This window comes from Octodon degus, unplaced genomic scaffold, assembly GCF_000260255.1.
Source record: "Octodon degus isolate 3935 unplaced genomic scaffold, OctDeg1.0 scaffold00013, whole genome shotgun sequence".
NCBI classification, from domain to species: Eukaryota; Metazoa; Chordata; class Mammalia; order Rodentia; family Octodontidae; genus Octodon; species Octodon degus.
In genome coordinates this window covers 28,062,294-28,076,624 of record NW_004524589.1, presented here as the reverse complement: position 1 = coordinate 28,076,624, position 14,331 = coordinate 28,062,294, and positions in this window count along the sequence as shown.

Below are 14,331 nucleotides of genomic sequence, written 5' to 3'. Positions count from 1 at the left end.
TGTGCATCTTGGTATGATTTTATTTAAATGTCTTTGCAAAAGGTTCATTTTTCTTGGAAATGTGGTATTATAAGTTGAACTAAATTCAGAAATTTTAAATCTTTAAAAAAATGCTTGAAACTATTGTTTGAAGCAAGGTACAATTGCCCTATGATGAATGCTATCACTACGTGTATATAAAATGTACCAATAAAAAAAATTCAAAGAAAAAAAAAGAAACCAGAGTGATTTTAATTCATTAGTACTAAATAAATTTACGTGACTAATTGACTACTGAATTATTTTTTTGGGAAATTTATCATACTCTCTAGCACCAGTTTTTGAAAGTTACCATCAAAAATAAATGGAATTATAAGAACAAGATATCAGAGCCATAGAACACTTATACAATTCTTTTCCATATATAGAAAACCACTTAATGTAATTGTTTGGTAATCTACATAATGATCTTTGTTTTGTAATAAACATTTTACTGTTGGAATGAATATGTGTCTATATTTTATAAGGAATGAAATATACATGCATATATGTATATAATAATATATAATATGCTTATGTATATTATATATACCAATTTCTCTTTCTCCATTGATATCAACTCCTGAGTTTTTCTGAATATTTTATTATAAATATTTCACCACAGAGACTCAAGTATTTCTGTATCTGTACTCACAATTCCTAGCTTGTCTAAGCTGTACAACCTGTTAATTAGCACTACCAGAGGTATATGGACTTTTAATGCTAACGACAATATTTTGGTTCATGCAATTTACTATATTTAGTCCATTACAAAGTTTTACCAGCAGCTTTGCTACTATATGGTTTCTGATCTTCCCACCAAAGAGTTTTAATATATATGTTTAATGCTTTTTAATGCTGTGTATGCCTCATCTGGCCACCAGATGCACATCTAACTGAACTTCCTGTGAAAGAGGTTGTTTAGGTATTTGGCACCCTACAGCTGTTATGTTTTTTCCATATAATACTCAATATAGTTCACTTTTTGTAATATTTCACTCCTTGACATTTGAAATTTACAAGTATGAACTAATTATCACTTTTGGTTATCTCCACAATCCTGTGAGTTGACAAAACATCATACCAGTATTTGGACTGCTTCCTTTTAAGATGCTAAAACCAGAGGCCAAAGAGACAGCCAGATTTACAAAAGAGACAACACTTATGCAGTAAGGCTGAGATTAAGAATTCAATGAATTAATGAGTCTTTGTCTAATTTTTTTTAACTAAAATAATTCTTGAGAAAGCTTTGTAGCTACCTTTTCTCATGTCATAGTCATTTGACATCAAGGTACTAATAAAATTAAAAGCCTTCAACTTAACTTAAACTTATCTTGCCTATAGCTACTATAACTCAATGGAGGTATAAAGCAAAGGCCCTAATACAAAAACTACATTAAAAGACAAATCTTATAATCATACAATGTTATCTGATCTCTACAGATTATTCACCATTTACATTATATCAATACTATAGTAAGTATTTAAAACCTTATACCTTTCATCTATGTGCAGTGGCACTTCTTTATAGTTCTAGCTACTTGGGGGACTGAGAAAAAGGATTATTTAACATTGAACACTTCATTGCCTACAGATGCTTTTAGACTTAAATTATAAAAGAAACAATGATGCTCATATAGTTCAGGTAACTTCTTCATTGGCATATAAGTAAAGAGTAGTAGACTTTGCATTTGAATCCACTAGTACTGGCTGCCCAGGTTTTAGGTCTTACTACATTTATTTTTCTAAAGATATCAAGAACCTGTATAATCATGCCTTTTAATCAAGGCATGATTCTAAATCTTTCAAAGATTACCAATTTTGTCACTTTAACATTTCTTTGTAGTATTCTACATGTTGGATATTTTTATTGCATATAGAAAACATGGACTTCATGCCAGTTTCTTTAAAATTTTTCATAAATTCAATGGTTCTTATGCTCTAAGTACATACAAAAAAATTCAAAAGTATTACAACAGGGCTGGCCAGATAGCTCAGCAGATCAAAGTGCCTGCTTAGGCAGAGGTAGGGGCCAGTGTTTGATCCCCAGCCTGCCCTGCTGGCCCTGCCCCTGAGGCATGCTGAGACGTTGATTGAGACTGGGCTGGGTATGGTGTGTGCCTATAATCCCAGCTCTTGGGAAGCTGAAAAACAGGAAGGATTACTACAAGTCTGATCTGTGTACTGTGATCCTGTAGACCCTGTACTAAATATATAAAAAATAAAATAATACAATATTATTTTATTATAGTTTTAAAGGATGAGTTTCTCTTTTCAATAATTTAATCCTTTTAATGTCTATTTAATCATGGTATAAGTAAATAATATTGTTTCCACTGGTGCATTCAAATCTCTTTGAGATTGGATTAGGGTAGATATGCTACATAAATTTATTTCATAACAATGGACATCCCATAAAATTTTTCCAAGTGATTTTTGTTAATTTAATGAGATAACTATAGTATAAAACAATTTACATGCTGTGTTATAAACAGTTATAGGTGATAACTGAAAGAAGTAAATGTGCTCATTTTAAATTATAAGTGGCACAGGCCAGGCACTGTGGCACACGCCTGTAATCCCAGCACTCAGGCATAAGATCATTGTGCATTCAAGACCAACCTGTGCTACAAAGTGAGCTAAAAGTCAGCCTAAACTGCATAGCAAAGCTCTGACCCCAAAAGTTGCAGAATGGGATTTAAAAAATTAGTGCTCATGCTGCAAGATAAAATAAAATTAGTGTTAACAAGCTTCAGCTGAGTTTTTTTTTTTTTTTTTTTTTTTTTTTTTTTTTTGGTAAATTTATTAGTTTCTAGCACTGTTGCATTACTTTCTGAGCCTGCAAATGTTAGACTTGTATTGTTCCATACTCTTTTCTTACATTTTTTAAAATTAGTTTTATTGAGAAAGAAATAACAATGAGACAATTTCAAAACAGCTTAGAAGGACAGTTACAATAATTAACACATTGCATATTGTTCTCTTCATAGTAGCAATTCATATTATAGGATGCAGACATGATATTTTATCTAAACACTGTCAGTACAAATCTTTCTTCTCATTGAACTAAGAGAAAGTAGCTGTATATCTATCCTATTTTGTATATACATATGTATATTTTTAATACAAAATGGTCCTTCATTTATATCATCCCTTTTTTGTTAGGTTTGTCAGAGATGCGTATTCCATTACCATTCAAATACAGTTAATTGGTAGGATTCTCACTTTGAATAACTATATATGCTGATACCTGTGAACTAAGCAACTGCACCGAGAATAGCAATATTACTACTAGGATCATGCTTGCAATGCCTGTCATTCTGGTCTTCTAAATGTCTACGGCTTCTGATATCATATCAAGTATTGTTATACTTTCTCTCAAATAAATGTTTGTTTAAAAAAAAGGTAATAACAGAAAACAAGGGACAAGAAAAAAGGTCATAGCACTGTCCTGCTACAAGGTTGTATGTGGTTAAATTTCTAAATTTATGTGTACAAATGTGTAACTGTTTATTTCTACTTTTTTACTTCTCTTGCATTAGAATAAATGTATAAAAAGTTCTTACTATCACTTTTATAGAAATTGCTTTAAAGTTATAGATCTATTTTGAGTAAATTGACACTTTTTCTCTCTTAAGACTTTCTAATTTATGAAATGATAAATCTCTCCAATTATTCCCATGTGCTTTCATTTTTAATTACCATTTTGAAATATTCAGTGTACAGATTCTGTTTATGTTTGCTTTGAGTGAATCTAAATGCTATCATGTTTTTATCTTTCAACACTGCTAGTAGAGCAAGCTGTGATTTTGTGAGTCTGCTTGTCTAGTATTCTGCAATGTTATTGAACTTTAATTAGTAGTTGTAGGACACTTCTGTTGCTTTGGGGAATATTCATTTGGGGAATGAAATAATGAACATGATTCTTTTTGTGCACCCTGATATTATTTATTTTGCTCTCTTTATTGAAATGATGATTGCTTCCATAACTGCCCGACTAAATCTGGTGAGCGCGGGCATCTGGAGTTGTCTTGGTCTGAAGGAGAAATAATGAAATAATTGCACATCAAATCTGATGTCAGCTGTAGGCCCTTTAGATGAACGGTATCAAGTTGAAATAATTCTCCTCTGTCCTGACCATTTTGAAGGTTTTTTGGTCTGTTTCATAAATAAATTCTCCCAGAGATTAAGAACTGAGAAAGGATGAGGCTGACATAAAGGTGGATGTGGCTAAAAAGGGTACCATAAATTTAATTTTTGGGGTGTTGGCATCATTCAGTCCTTTATTTGGGTGGTGAATACACTGAATATAAATTTGTAGACAAGTAAAAAAATTAAAAATCTAAGTGTAAGTAACAGCAGAACTATCAATGGATGAGTAAATTGTATCAATATTGATACCCTGGTTGAGGCCTTATTATGCAATTTTACATGTTATTGGAGAAATACACAGTGTGTTTGTTTCTCTAAACTTCATGCAAATATTCAAATTATCTCAACATAAATTTTACTTAAAGGTCCAGGGAGATAGCTCAGAGCCTGCTTAGGCAAGTACAGGAGCCACGGTTAGATCCCCAGGACCAAGGGCCATTCTAGCATCACCCCCAGGGCAGGTAAGCCAGCCAGAGTCAGGGCATAGTAGAAAACACCTTTAATCCTAGTTCTGGGGAGGCTGAAAACAGGAAGATCATCAAGAGTCCGAACTGCATAGTGAGACCCTGCAACAACCAAACACATTAAAAAATAAAGTAAATTTCAATTAAATATTAGAGTTAACAATTCTTTGACCAAACTTTAGTCCTTTTGTAAAAGGATTTCCAATAAGACTAAATTCATATAGAAAAATTGTATGGGGGCCAGACTGATAGCTCAGCAGACTAAATCACCTGCCTAGGCCGAGCATAGCGACTTGGGTTCTATCGCTGGGCCTGCCATGTCAGTCCCGCCCCTGGGGCATGTCGAGATGGTGATTGCGCCTGGGCGTGGTGGTCCGCGCCTATGCTTGGAAGTTTGAAAACAGGAGGATCACTTGAGTCTGATCTACGTAGTGAGACCCCATAGACCTTGTATTCCCTATACTAAATGTATGTTTTTTTTTTAAAAAAAATTATTTACTTAGATTCATTGCTTCATCAATTAAAAGATAAAAATACATCAAGTATACACATTTAAATTCAAAAATGAAAGAGCATTTTGGGTTCATACCTAGTGGTTAATGCAATTAACCATTTTATGTAATTATATATATATCCGGGCCAGCGAGATGGCTCAGTGGAATAAGTGCTTCCCTGACAAGCACAAGGGACTGAGTTCAATCCCTGGTTCTGAAAAAAAAAAATTTATATATACTGATAATTCAACTTCATATAACAGTTTAAGTAAAATGTTCATATAGCTGATGCACCTCCCCAATGTATACAGTTATTACCAACTATAGTATTTCATATGTACTTGCATTTTTTAAGGTTCTGCTAATTTTTTTAGTCTTATTTCTTCATGACTTTAATATACTGTAACAGTAGATTCATTCCAGGAGTTGAATTTCAAACCACAGTAACTACTTACTTTATAAAAATATTTCAAATGTACAGAAGAATCTCAATCAAATGATCTCTAGTTTTCTGGGAAAAAAGTCAGACATAATTCTGGTGTTCAAGGACATCACCAGAAAACTACTCTTAGCTATATCTCTCTGATCAAGTATTCACTTGCAACCAATATTGAGGGGAAACATCAAACTTCTCTGCAGAAGTGGAATAATGACTATTAATGATTATTTTAAGTCTACTTCATTAATCTAAGGAAAATTAATGACACATCTTTCTCTTGACATAACAGTTTACTATACTCTGGTTTCTCTTCAAATCATATAAATCTTTTGCCTTTTACAACAGTTTACTGTGGCTCTGACTTGATTTGAAAGCCATAATTTGTATTTTATATAAACTACTTTCAATGTTCAGCTAATATAAACAAAACCATAAATAAAGAATTGTTTATATCAACTCAATAATGAAAAATTTAATATATTTTTATTGATTTAGATATTGTTTAAATGAGTGAAAAATTGATGAAAATATTGCAAGTATAAATAATGAATTATTTTTTAATTTCATAATTTTATCCAACTAATTACAATGTTTGAATATAACATGTCAAACTTATGGTTCATTTCTCAATGTAAATATTTATTTGAGAAATAGTATTGACAATTCAATAGCTAATGCTTTGTCAGAGAGCAAATCTTTCCAAATTTAACAAATCGGTGCTGTGCATCTAATTTGACACTTATGTCAATAGAACACAAACCATATTAAAATCTCGATGAACATAATTCGTGATTTTGTTGAAAGATATTTCAAGTAAAAATTTTACTGGAATTAGTATATGATGATGTAAGAATTATGTGCATTTTTCTATGATTACTCATATGAATATCAGCAGGCCTGTCCATAAGTAAACATGGACAGGTGACTTTGTCACATTATGCTCCTTGCTGGGACAAAACAACTGAAATCCAAAATTAAGGAAGGAAAGGTTTACTTAACTCACAGTTAGTTGAGGGTTCAGTCTGTTCTTGGTTGGCTTAAAGACCGAGAGGCACAAGGCAGAGGGAAGACTTTCATGGCAGTGCAGAACAGTGAAGAGCTAAGGGCGGAGGGGTGGCTGCAGCAGCAGAGGCAAGCTCCTCTCCCCTGATCATATCGTGGTGCTGATTACCCACCCCAGAGTAGAGGTAGCACCTGCACCCATAACCCTACATTGGATCAAGAATTAATCACAAACTCTACAAGCTGCCCCATGACTACATGAGTCTTTGGGGCAGACAATTAGATGCAAATCGTAACATTCCCACCGTAAGTCCCAAAGACTCATGTAAATTAGTCCACCTCTAAGTGTTGCCAAAATCCTAACAGTGTAAGCATTGCTGAAAAGTTCAAGTCCCAAGTCTCCTCCAAGATCTAAGTCTAACTTTAAGCTGTGAGCCCCTGTACAAATGAAAAGTTAAACACTGCCAATATTCAATGTCACAGATTAACATTACCATGCCAAAAGGTGCAAATAGGAAGACAGAAAGCACTGGAAGCAAAGCAAGCCCAAAATCCAGAAGGGTAACATTAAGTCTTGTAGTTCTGGGTATAACATCTGAAGCAATCTGTGGCAAATTGTGAGCCCCATGTGATTCTACCTCTAGGGTACTGCTGCTGGTTTTAGCTCCCATCGCTTCTCTCTCAGGACTGCTTTGCTCCTTTCTTGCAGCTTTTTCCAGGTGATCAATGTTTCTGGCCACTCCAAACTTCTGGGATTCCACTGCATGTTAGGCTTCTCACTTCCTGCTTCACACATTGTCCTCTCAGTAGCACACTGCCTGGCCTTCCAGGCCTTCTGAAATGGAGGTGGAAGCCTTCTTAACCTCTGAACTCTTGCATTTCACCTGCACCTAAAACCAATGCTATGTGGATGGTGTCAAGGTCTGCTGCCAGCTAAAGCAGTAGCCAGGCTTGCTTCTGTCTTTGTTGTAGGGGTTGAGTGCCAGGATTGCTGAGGACTCTGACCCTGATTAGAAGGAACAAATTCTCTATGCCACTGCCATTCTGGAACATGGCATTCTGAATTTTCTCACCAAGACAAAGTCCCTCACCTTTGCAATTCTGAGGCTGTAAAAGCAGAGACCTGCTGCTTCCTTTGATGCCCTTAGTCCATCTTTTTTAATTTTCTTGTTTCTTCTTAGTAATGGAGATCTCAGCAATATATTTGTAGTCTAAAGCTTTACTGAAGCTTTCATTCTGACCAAAGTTACATTTTAAATAATCCTACTGGGCTCTTTGCTTTTGATTCTCAAAATAAAAGCCCCCAACAATACCCATGCCACTGCCTCAAAATTTGACTGTCTTGAAATTTTTTCCGCGGATTAACCAGTCTATTGCACTTTTCTCTGTCTTAGCCAGTCTTTGGACTGAAGCAAAATGCAGACAGACTTTCTGCCAAGTCATAACACATATCATTTGATGCCAAGAACCAATGCAGTTCTTCTTCCCAGAAGAAACCTCCTCATCCTGGTCTTTGTAAGCAGGATTTCTATTAGCCTTCTGGGCTTCTGAGCTCTGACCAATAATCTCCCATCCAGAGGAGCTTTAGCTATTCCAGCACTTCTCTTAAAGGTAATACTTCCAAACCTTTCCTATCTCTTCCCATAAGCCATTTCCAAAAGCTTATATTCCACATGTTCAGGTAGTCACAGCAGTGAACCCACTCCATTTACCAAATTCTGTCTCAGTTACTTTTCTTTTATTGCTGGAACAAAACACCTGACACCAAAAATTAAGGAAGGAAAGGTTTATTTAGCTTACAGTTAGTGGAGGTTTCAGTACATATTTTACAGGCTCCAAGCAGGCACAAAGCAGAGGCAGCCATTCATGGTAGTTCAAAACAGCAAAGATCCAGGGAAGGGGCAGTGGCTGCAGCAGCTGAGGCATGCCTCGCTGCCCTCCTTACATTGCAATGCTGATTGCCCACCCCAGGGCAAGGTTAGTACCCACACCTATAATCACCACATTGGATCAAGAACTAATCATAAATTCTAGAATCAGCCCCATGATTGTATGAGACTTTGAGTGAACCGCTAGGCACATACCATAGCAACAGGTAAACAACGGGAATTAAAGCTGACCACTCTTGATATTTTTCAAAGTTCCAGTCATAGAAACAGCTTTACCCATAATCATTTGTTAGCTTAAGCTTATAAAATTAAGCTAAGTATTTGTATAACTCACACAGCTTTATTTATAATTGGTACACTAACATATTTAAAGTGCATGAATGTAAATTTTATATTGAAAAATGACTCAAAGGTGAAGAAAAAAACTGTTTCGTAGAAGTTGTAACTATGGGGGAAGCCTGTTTGTTTCTTACTTTGGAGAACATAGGTGATTGCCTGTGGCATCTAGAACTTCAGTCTTCAGTCTTTTCCATCTTGTATTATATTCCTTGTATGCAATAATATTCTTCTATCTTCTTGATTTCAGGGAAAAGAAACCCTTATGTTTATCCACCTAAATTTTCTCTATGTTTTAGTGTACTCTCCATCATATGTACTTAAAATAGTCTGGCAAGGCATGATGGCATGCCTATTATCCAGTATTTAGATGGCTGAGGTAAGTGATTTTAAGGAGTTCAAAGCCAACCTGGACCACATAAACAAGTTAAAGGTCAGCCTGAACAACATGGTTGAGGCCTTGTCTCCAAAAAAGAAAAGGAAATAAGAATAGCTCTAAAATGACTGAACATATTGTTCTATAGATACCAACTGGTCAATTCGACAGAGAAAATTTCTTATTCATCTATGAATTTATAGATTTTTACTGTTTGTATTATGAACTGATGATGGATGAAGGAATTTATACTTGCTATGAATGATTGCAAGGTTTATTTCTCCTTTCAGTAGGGACAACATTTGTCAACATGTGCTTTGAAGCTGAGTGATTAGACACATGTGTACACAGGTGATTTCCCTGTCTTCCCGATGTATCCACTTTATTACCATCAGAAGTTTCCATTTTCTCTGCTACCAATATGTTCCTGAATGAATGTATTGGTCCATATTAATATACTTCAGGCTTCCCTTCAACACAGTGTATCTTTTAAAGTTTTATTTTCGTAGTGTTTATGTATTGGTGTTTAATGTGTTTCTCTTAGAGAAAGCATTTACTAGTTACATGGATTCTTGATAAAACTACTAAAATGTTCATGTATTGCCTGCTGTAGTGGTGCATATTTGTAATCTCGGCATTTAGGAGGCTGAGGCAGGAGAACTGGCACTAGCTCAAAGCTAGCCAGGACAACATAGGGAAACCCTGTCTAAAAAAGCATAAAAAAAGTCATATATTAACTCACATATTCAAATACATTTCTTAATCCTCATTTTATTTTATATTGTTTAATTCACATAAATGCAAAAACATTGCAATCAGTTTTATACATTTCTGGGTCTCCTGTACTATAACTGTCATCTATTTTTATTATAAACCACATTTTTATTTCTCAAAACTCTCATGTCTATTTCGAATAAAGTAAGAAGAAATAGCTATTTATATGTACCCACAGATTTACCATTTTTAATATCTTTTTTTCCCTTATAACTATGAATTTTTATTTGGGACAAATTTCTTCAAGGAAAAAGATACCTTTAGATAACTCTCTTCTGGCTGTGGATTGCAGTTTTTATTTATCTGAAACATTTTTATGTTGGATATAAAACTTTAAGTTGGCATTTTGTTTTCTTTCAACAACTTACAGATTTTCTTCAATTCTGTCCTTTTTACTAGACTCCATATAACTTCTAATGTGAACTCTTCTATATTTTAATTATAAGCATGAAGTTGAATTATGTTTATGAGACTATATTGTTAAATGCTGTAATTTAATTTCAAAATTTTATTTTTGATGCATTTGCCAATTAACATTAATTATTTCAAAGGTATCCTATTTTGTCATTCTAATAGAAATCATTCAATTATACTCCTGCTCATAAAGTTTCCCCTTGAGAAATTGGTCACCATTATCATTATTGCCTGAATCATGTCTGCTGTCTTCTGTGCCTGTCTCAAGAGTAATGCTTTTGAAAATGTGTTTAGCACAGGGGCTACATGTTCTTACTGCACAGATCAGACTCATAGTGATTCTCCTGTTTTCAGTCTCCCAAGCTCTGGGATTATAGGTGTATACCACAATGCCCAGTCTCAGCCTCTGTCTCAACAAGCCCCAGGGGGTGGGGCCAGCACAGCACACCGGGGATTAAACCTGAGTCCCTGCATCTACCTAATTAGGTACTTTAATCTGATGAACTATCTGGCAGGTCCAAGAATCATTTCTTAAATTTTATTTATTTTGAGAAGTAGAAACAAAAGCAAGAGCAAAAATCAGAAAGACAAAAACAGGGTAACATATAACAATACATATGTTACAGATTTTGCTCAGATTAACCAATACAGTTATGTAAAATTGGACATACGGTTGCATATTCCTGCTTGCTTTCAAAAAGCCTAAAAGTTTTGTTCTTGTCTGTTTTATCTTTTTTACTTTTTACTAAAAAATGTTTAGGGCCTGGGGAGATAGCTCAGTAGAATAAGCACTTGCCTGGCAAGTACAGGGTCCTGAGTTCAATCCCTGGTACTCCAAAAAAGAAATGTTTTAAAGAGAGTATAGTAATAATTAATATGATATTAGAAATGGTGTACAAGAACAAGATGACAGGTATTCAAGCATGGGTTTTGTAATGCATATTGCTGTCTTTGATGTAGCTGTTTAGATTGCAACTGTCAGCATACAGAGATAGTCAAGGTGAAAATTCTATTCATTAACTACTATTTTTAAAAAAAACTGATGGAGATTTTTAGTATAATCACTTCTGCCATTCTGTTATATACTTGCATATTTTTCCCCTACCTTTTTTAAGAATCATTTTTTTTAACTTGAGTTTTCAGAATCTTGACTGAGGTAAGACCACATATAATCTTCTCTACTCATCTTTTGTGATTTTTCTTCTGCTTTTGCTGTTTTTTTTTCTTTTTCTTTTTTCAGAACCGGGGATTGAACTCAGATCCTTGCATTTGCTAGGCAAGCACTTGTCCTACTGAGCCATCTCCCCGGTCCCTTTTGCTGTTGTTTTAACTTCTTTGAATTAATACCTCATGTTTTCAATCAAATTTATAAAATATTTCACTACATTTTACTCAATTATTTTTTTCTGCTCCATTTCTTATTTCTCCTTTTTTTCTACTTGTTATTAATATTATCCTAGTGCTCAGTGATGCATCTCAAATTAAATTTCGATAATTAGGAGTGAGGTGCATAAAATTTCATTTCCTTAAAGTCATTTCCTTGCAATCCCTGTATGCTCTTAATACTTGCCAATGAATTTATGACGTTAGAAATACTATTTTGTTCACTTTATTTGTCTTTCATATTTCTATTTTTTCTTTAAACATGTCATATACTCTTGCTTTATTTATGTAATTATCTAACATAATCACAGTAACTTTCAACTCCTCTGAATAACTAAATGTTTCTGTGTGCCACATCCTTAAGCCCCAAAATCCACTCTAATATTTGCAGAAAAAGCTTCTAAAGAACTGATGATGGTTCAGTGACTTTACATTGATGAGAAGCTGTTACAGTAAGACTGGTGTCTTTAAAAGAAGAGATATCTTGTTAATTCTCTCCTTTTCACTGTCTCTTTCCTTCCTCACCTTCTCTTTTACCCTTTTCTCTTCCCTTCACCTTTCTCTTTCTCCCTTTTCCTCTCTCTGCTTTTGCTACACACTCAGGAAACAACAGGTGAAGGAAGACACAGTGCAACATAACCATGAACAAACTAAATGGAAAGAGCTCTCACCAGCAACAAAATCAATAAATCAATCGCTCTTCTAGATTTCTAGTCTCCAGAAGAGTGAGATAATTGACTTCTTTCTTTTAGGCCTTGTATTTTGTTCTGGAAGCATGAACAGACTAATACACCTACTATCATAACAATGGTTTAAACTATGTCCTTGCTTTTGCTGACTGTTTTTCAGGTTATTTGATCAATTTTTCTTCTTCCTTTACATCGTACAGTTTATTGCTTTTTAAAAACACAGTAGAAATGTTTGTCTTGGTTGCCGATTATTTTATTTTATTATTTTTTTCATATAAAATCTGAAGCCTTCCCATCAGTTTGGAAACTAGATGAGTGGGAAACTGATTGTCCAGATTCTCAAGGACATTAACTTCAATTGAGTTAGGGCTAAATGTGTGATTTCATTGAGATGGAGCACTGCTGTAACTTCTTCAACTTCAATCTGTCTTCTTTTTTAAAAAAATTCTGTTTCTGTAGACTCTTTTTTGGTCATGTCAGTGATTAACCTGAGGTATAGTTTGAACATTTTTACTGTGTAGATTTCCATGCACATGTAATTCTATTAAAATCTGAATTGCAAACATTGTCATAGCATGTGTGACTATTTTTTTTTTAATTTTAACTCTTTTTTTTTTTTGAACTGGGGTTTGAACTCAGGTCCTTGCATTTGCCAGGCAATCACTTATTCTACTGAGCCATCTCCATGGCCCCTTAACTCTTTTATTGACAAAATGATAAGCATAGTACAGATATGACTATTATGAAGCAAGTGATTTGTTTTACATTTGTATATTTTTCTATTACTGCCATCCTGTTAGCCTATGCATCCTTTAAGGTTGCCAGACTATTCTTTAGCTTGTAGCTAAATTGTATAACTTTTTTTCCAGGTAAAATAACTCCCATGGTGATAGGTTTATGAATCAATTAGTCTTTCTGTTAGAATTTCAGTTTGTTGAACAGTTTATCATTCTTTGCTAGCACCAAGAAAGGGCTTGAGTCCTGGTGAACTCAGCCCCATGAGCCACCAGCATACAGACATGGCCATTGTGCTAGCAACTGGACACACCATATGAGAACTTAGGAAGATTCTAGGCACCTACGAAGACCTGACAAGTCCAGCCCATGCCTACCACCTGCATAGAAGTTGTGCTGAGCATCAGTTGGTCTCCCCAACAAGTATCAAGAGACTTGGTGAGTACTACCATACCTGTACACTGTAGCAGAAAACTTACTGATCCATGCCCCATTGCTTTACCACCATTGTTGAGTGCAAGTGATAATTGTAGCTTCAAAATGCCAAAAACATTGAGAAAAAAATATTAGTTCTCCAGCACACCCAGAAGAAGGCCAAGAGACAAGAACATAGAAGAATATGGAAGTCACACACCTAAACTTTCTGAAATAATAGCAATTGAAGTAAAGAAATAAGTCCATCAGGCTGTGGAAGAAAGAAGATTAAAAATAATCTCTCAGATCAAAATAGAAAGGACACAATCAGGAAAAATGTGCTCAGCATACCTAAAGAAGACATTGATAAAAAAAAATAGAGGACAATGGAAAAATGATGGAAACTTTGAATGAACAATACAGGAAAGAATTAGAATGCATTAAACAGATTCAAACATATATCTGGGAAATTAAGGATTGCACTGAAAGCTGGTAAAACTGCTGAAATGAAACCGAAGAGAGACTTTCAGACCTTAAAGACAGTGGTGCAGCTATTGAATGTAAAGGTAAGATTTCTTAAAACTAACAAGGAACCAGGTATGCAAACAATTCAGCAGGTACAAGATAATGCAAAGAAAAATAATATACGATTAGTAGGTGTTAATGAAACAGAAAGTGTCAGGGCCAGGGAGATGGCTCAGTGGAATAAGTGCTTCCCTGGCAAGTGCAAGGGCCTGAGTTCAAATCCCAGT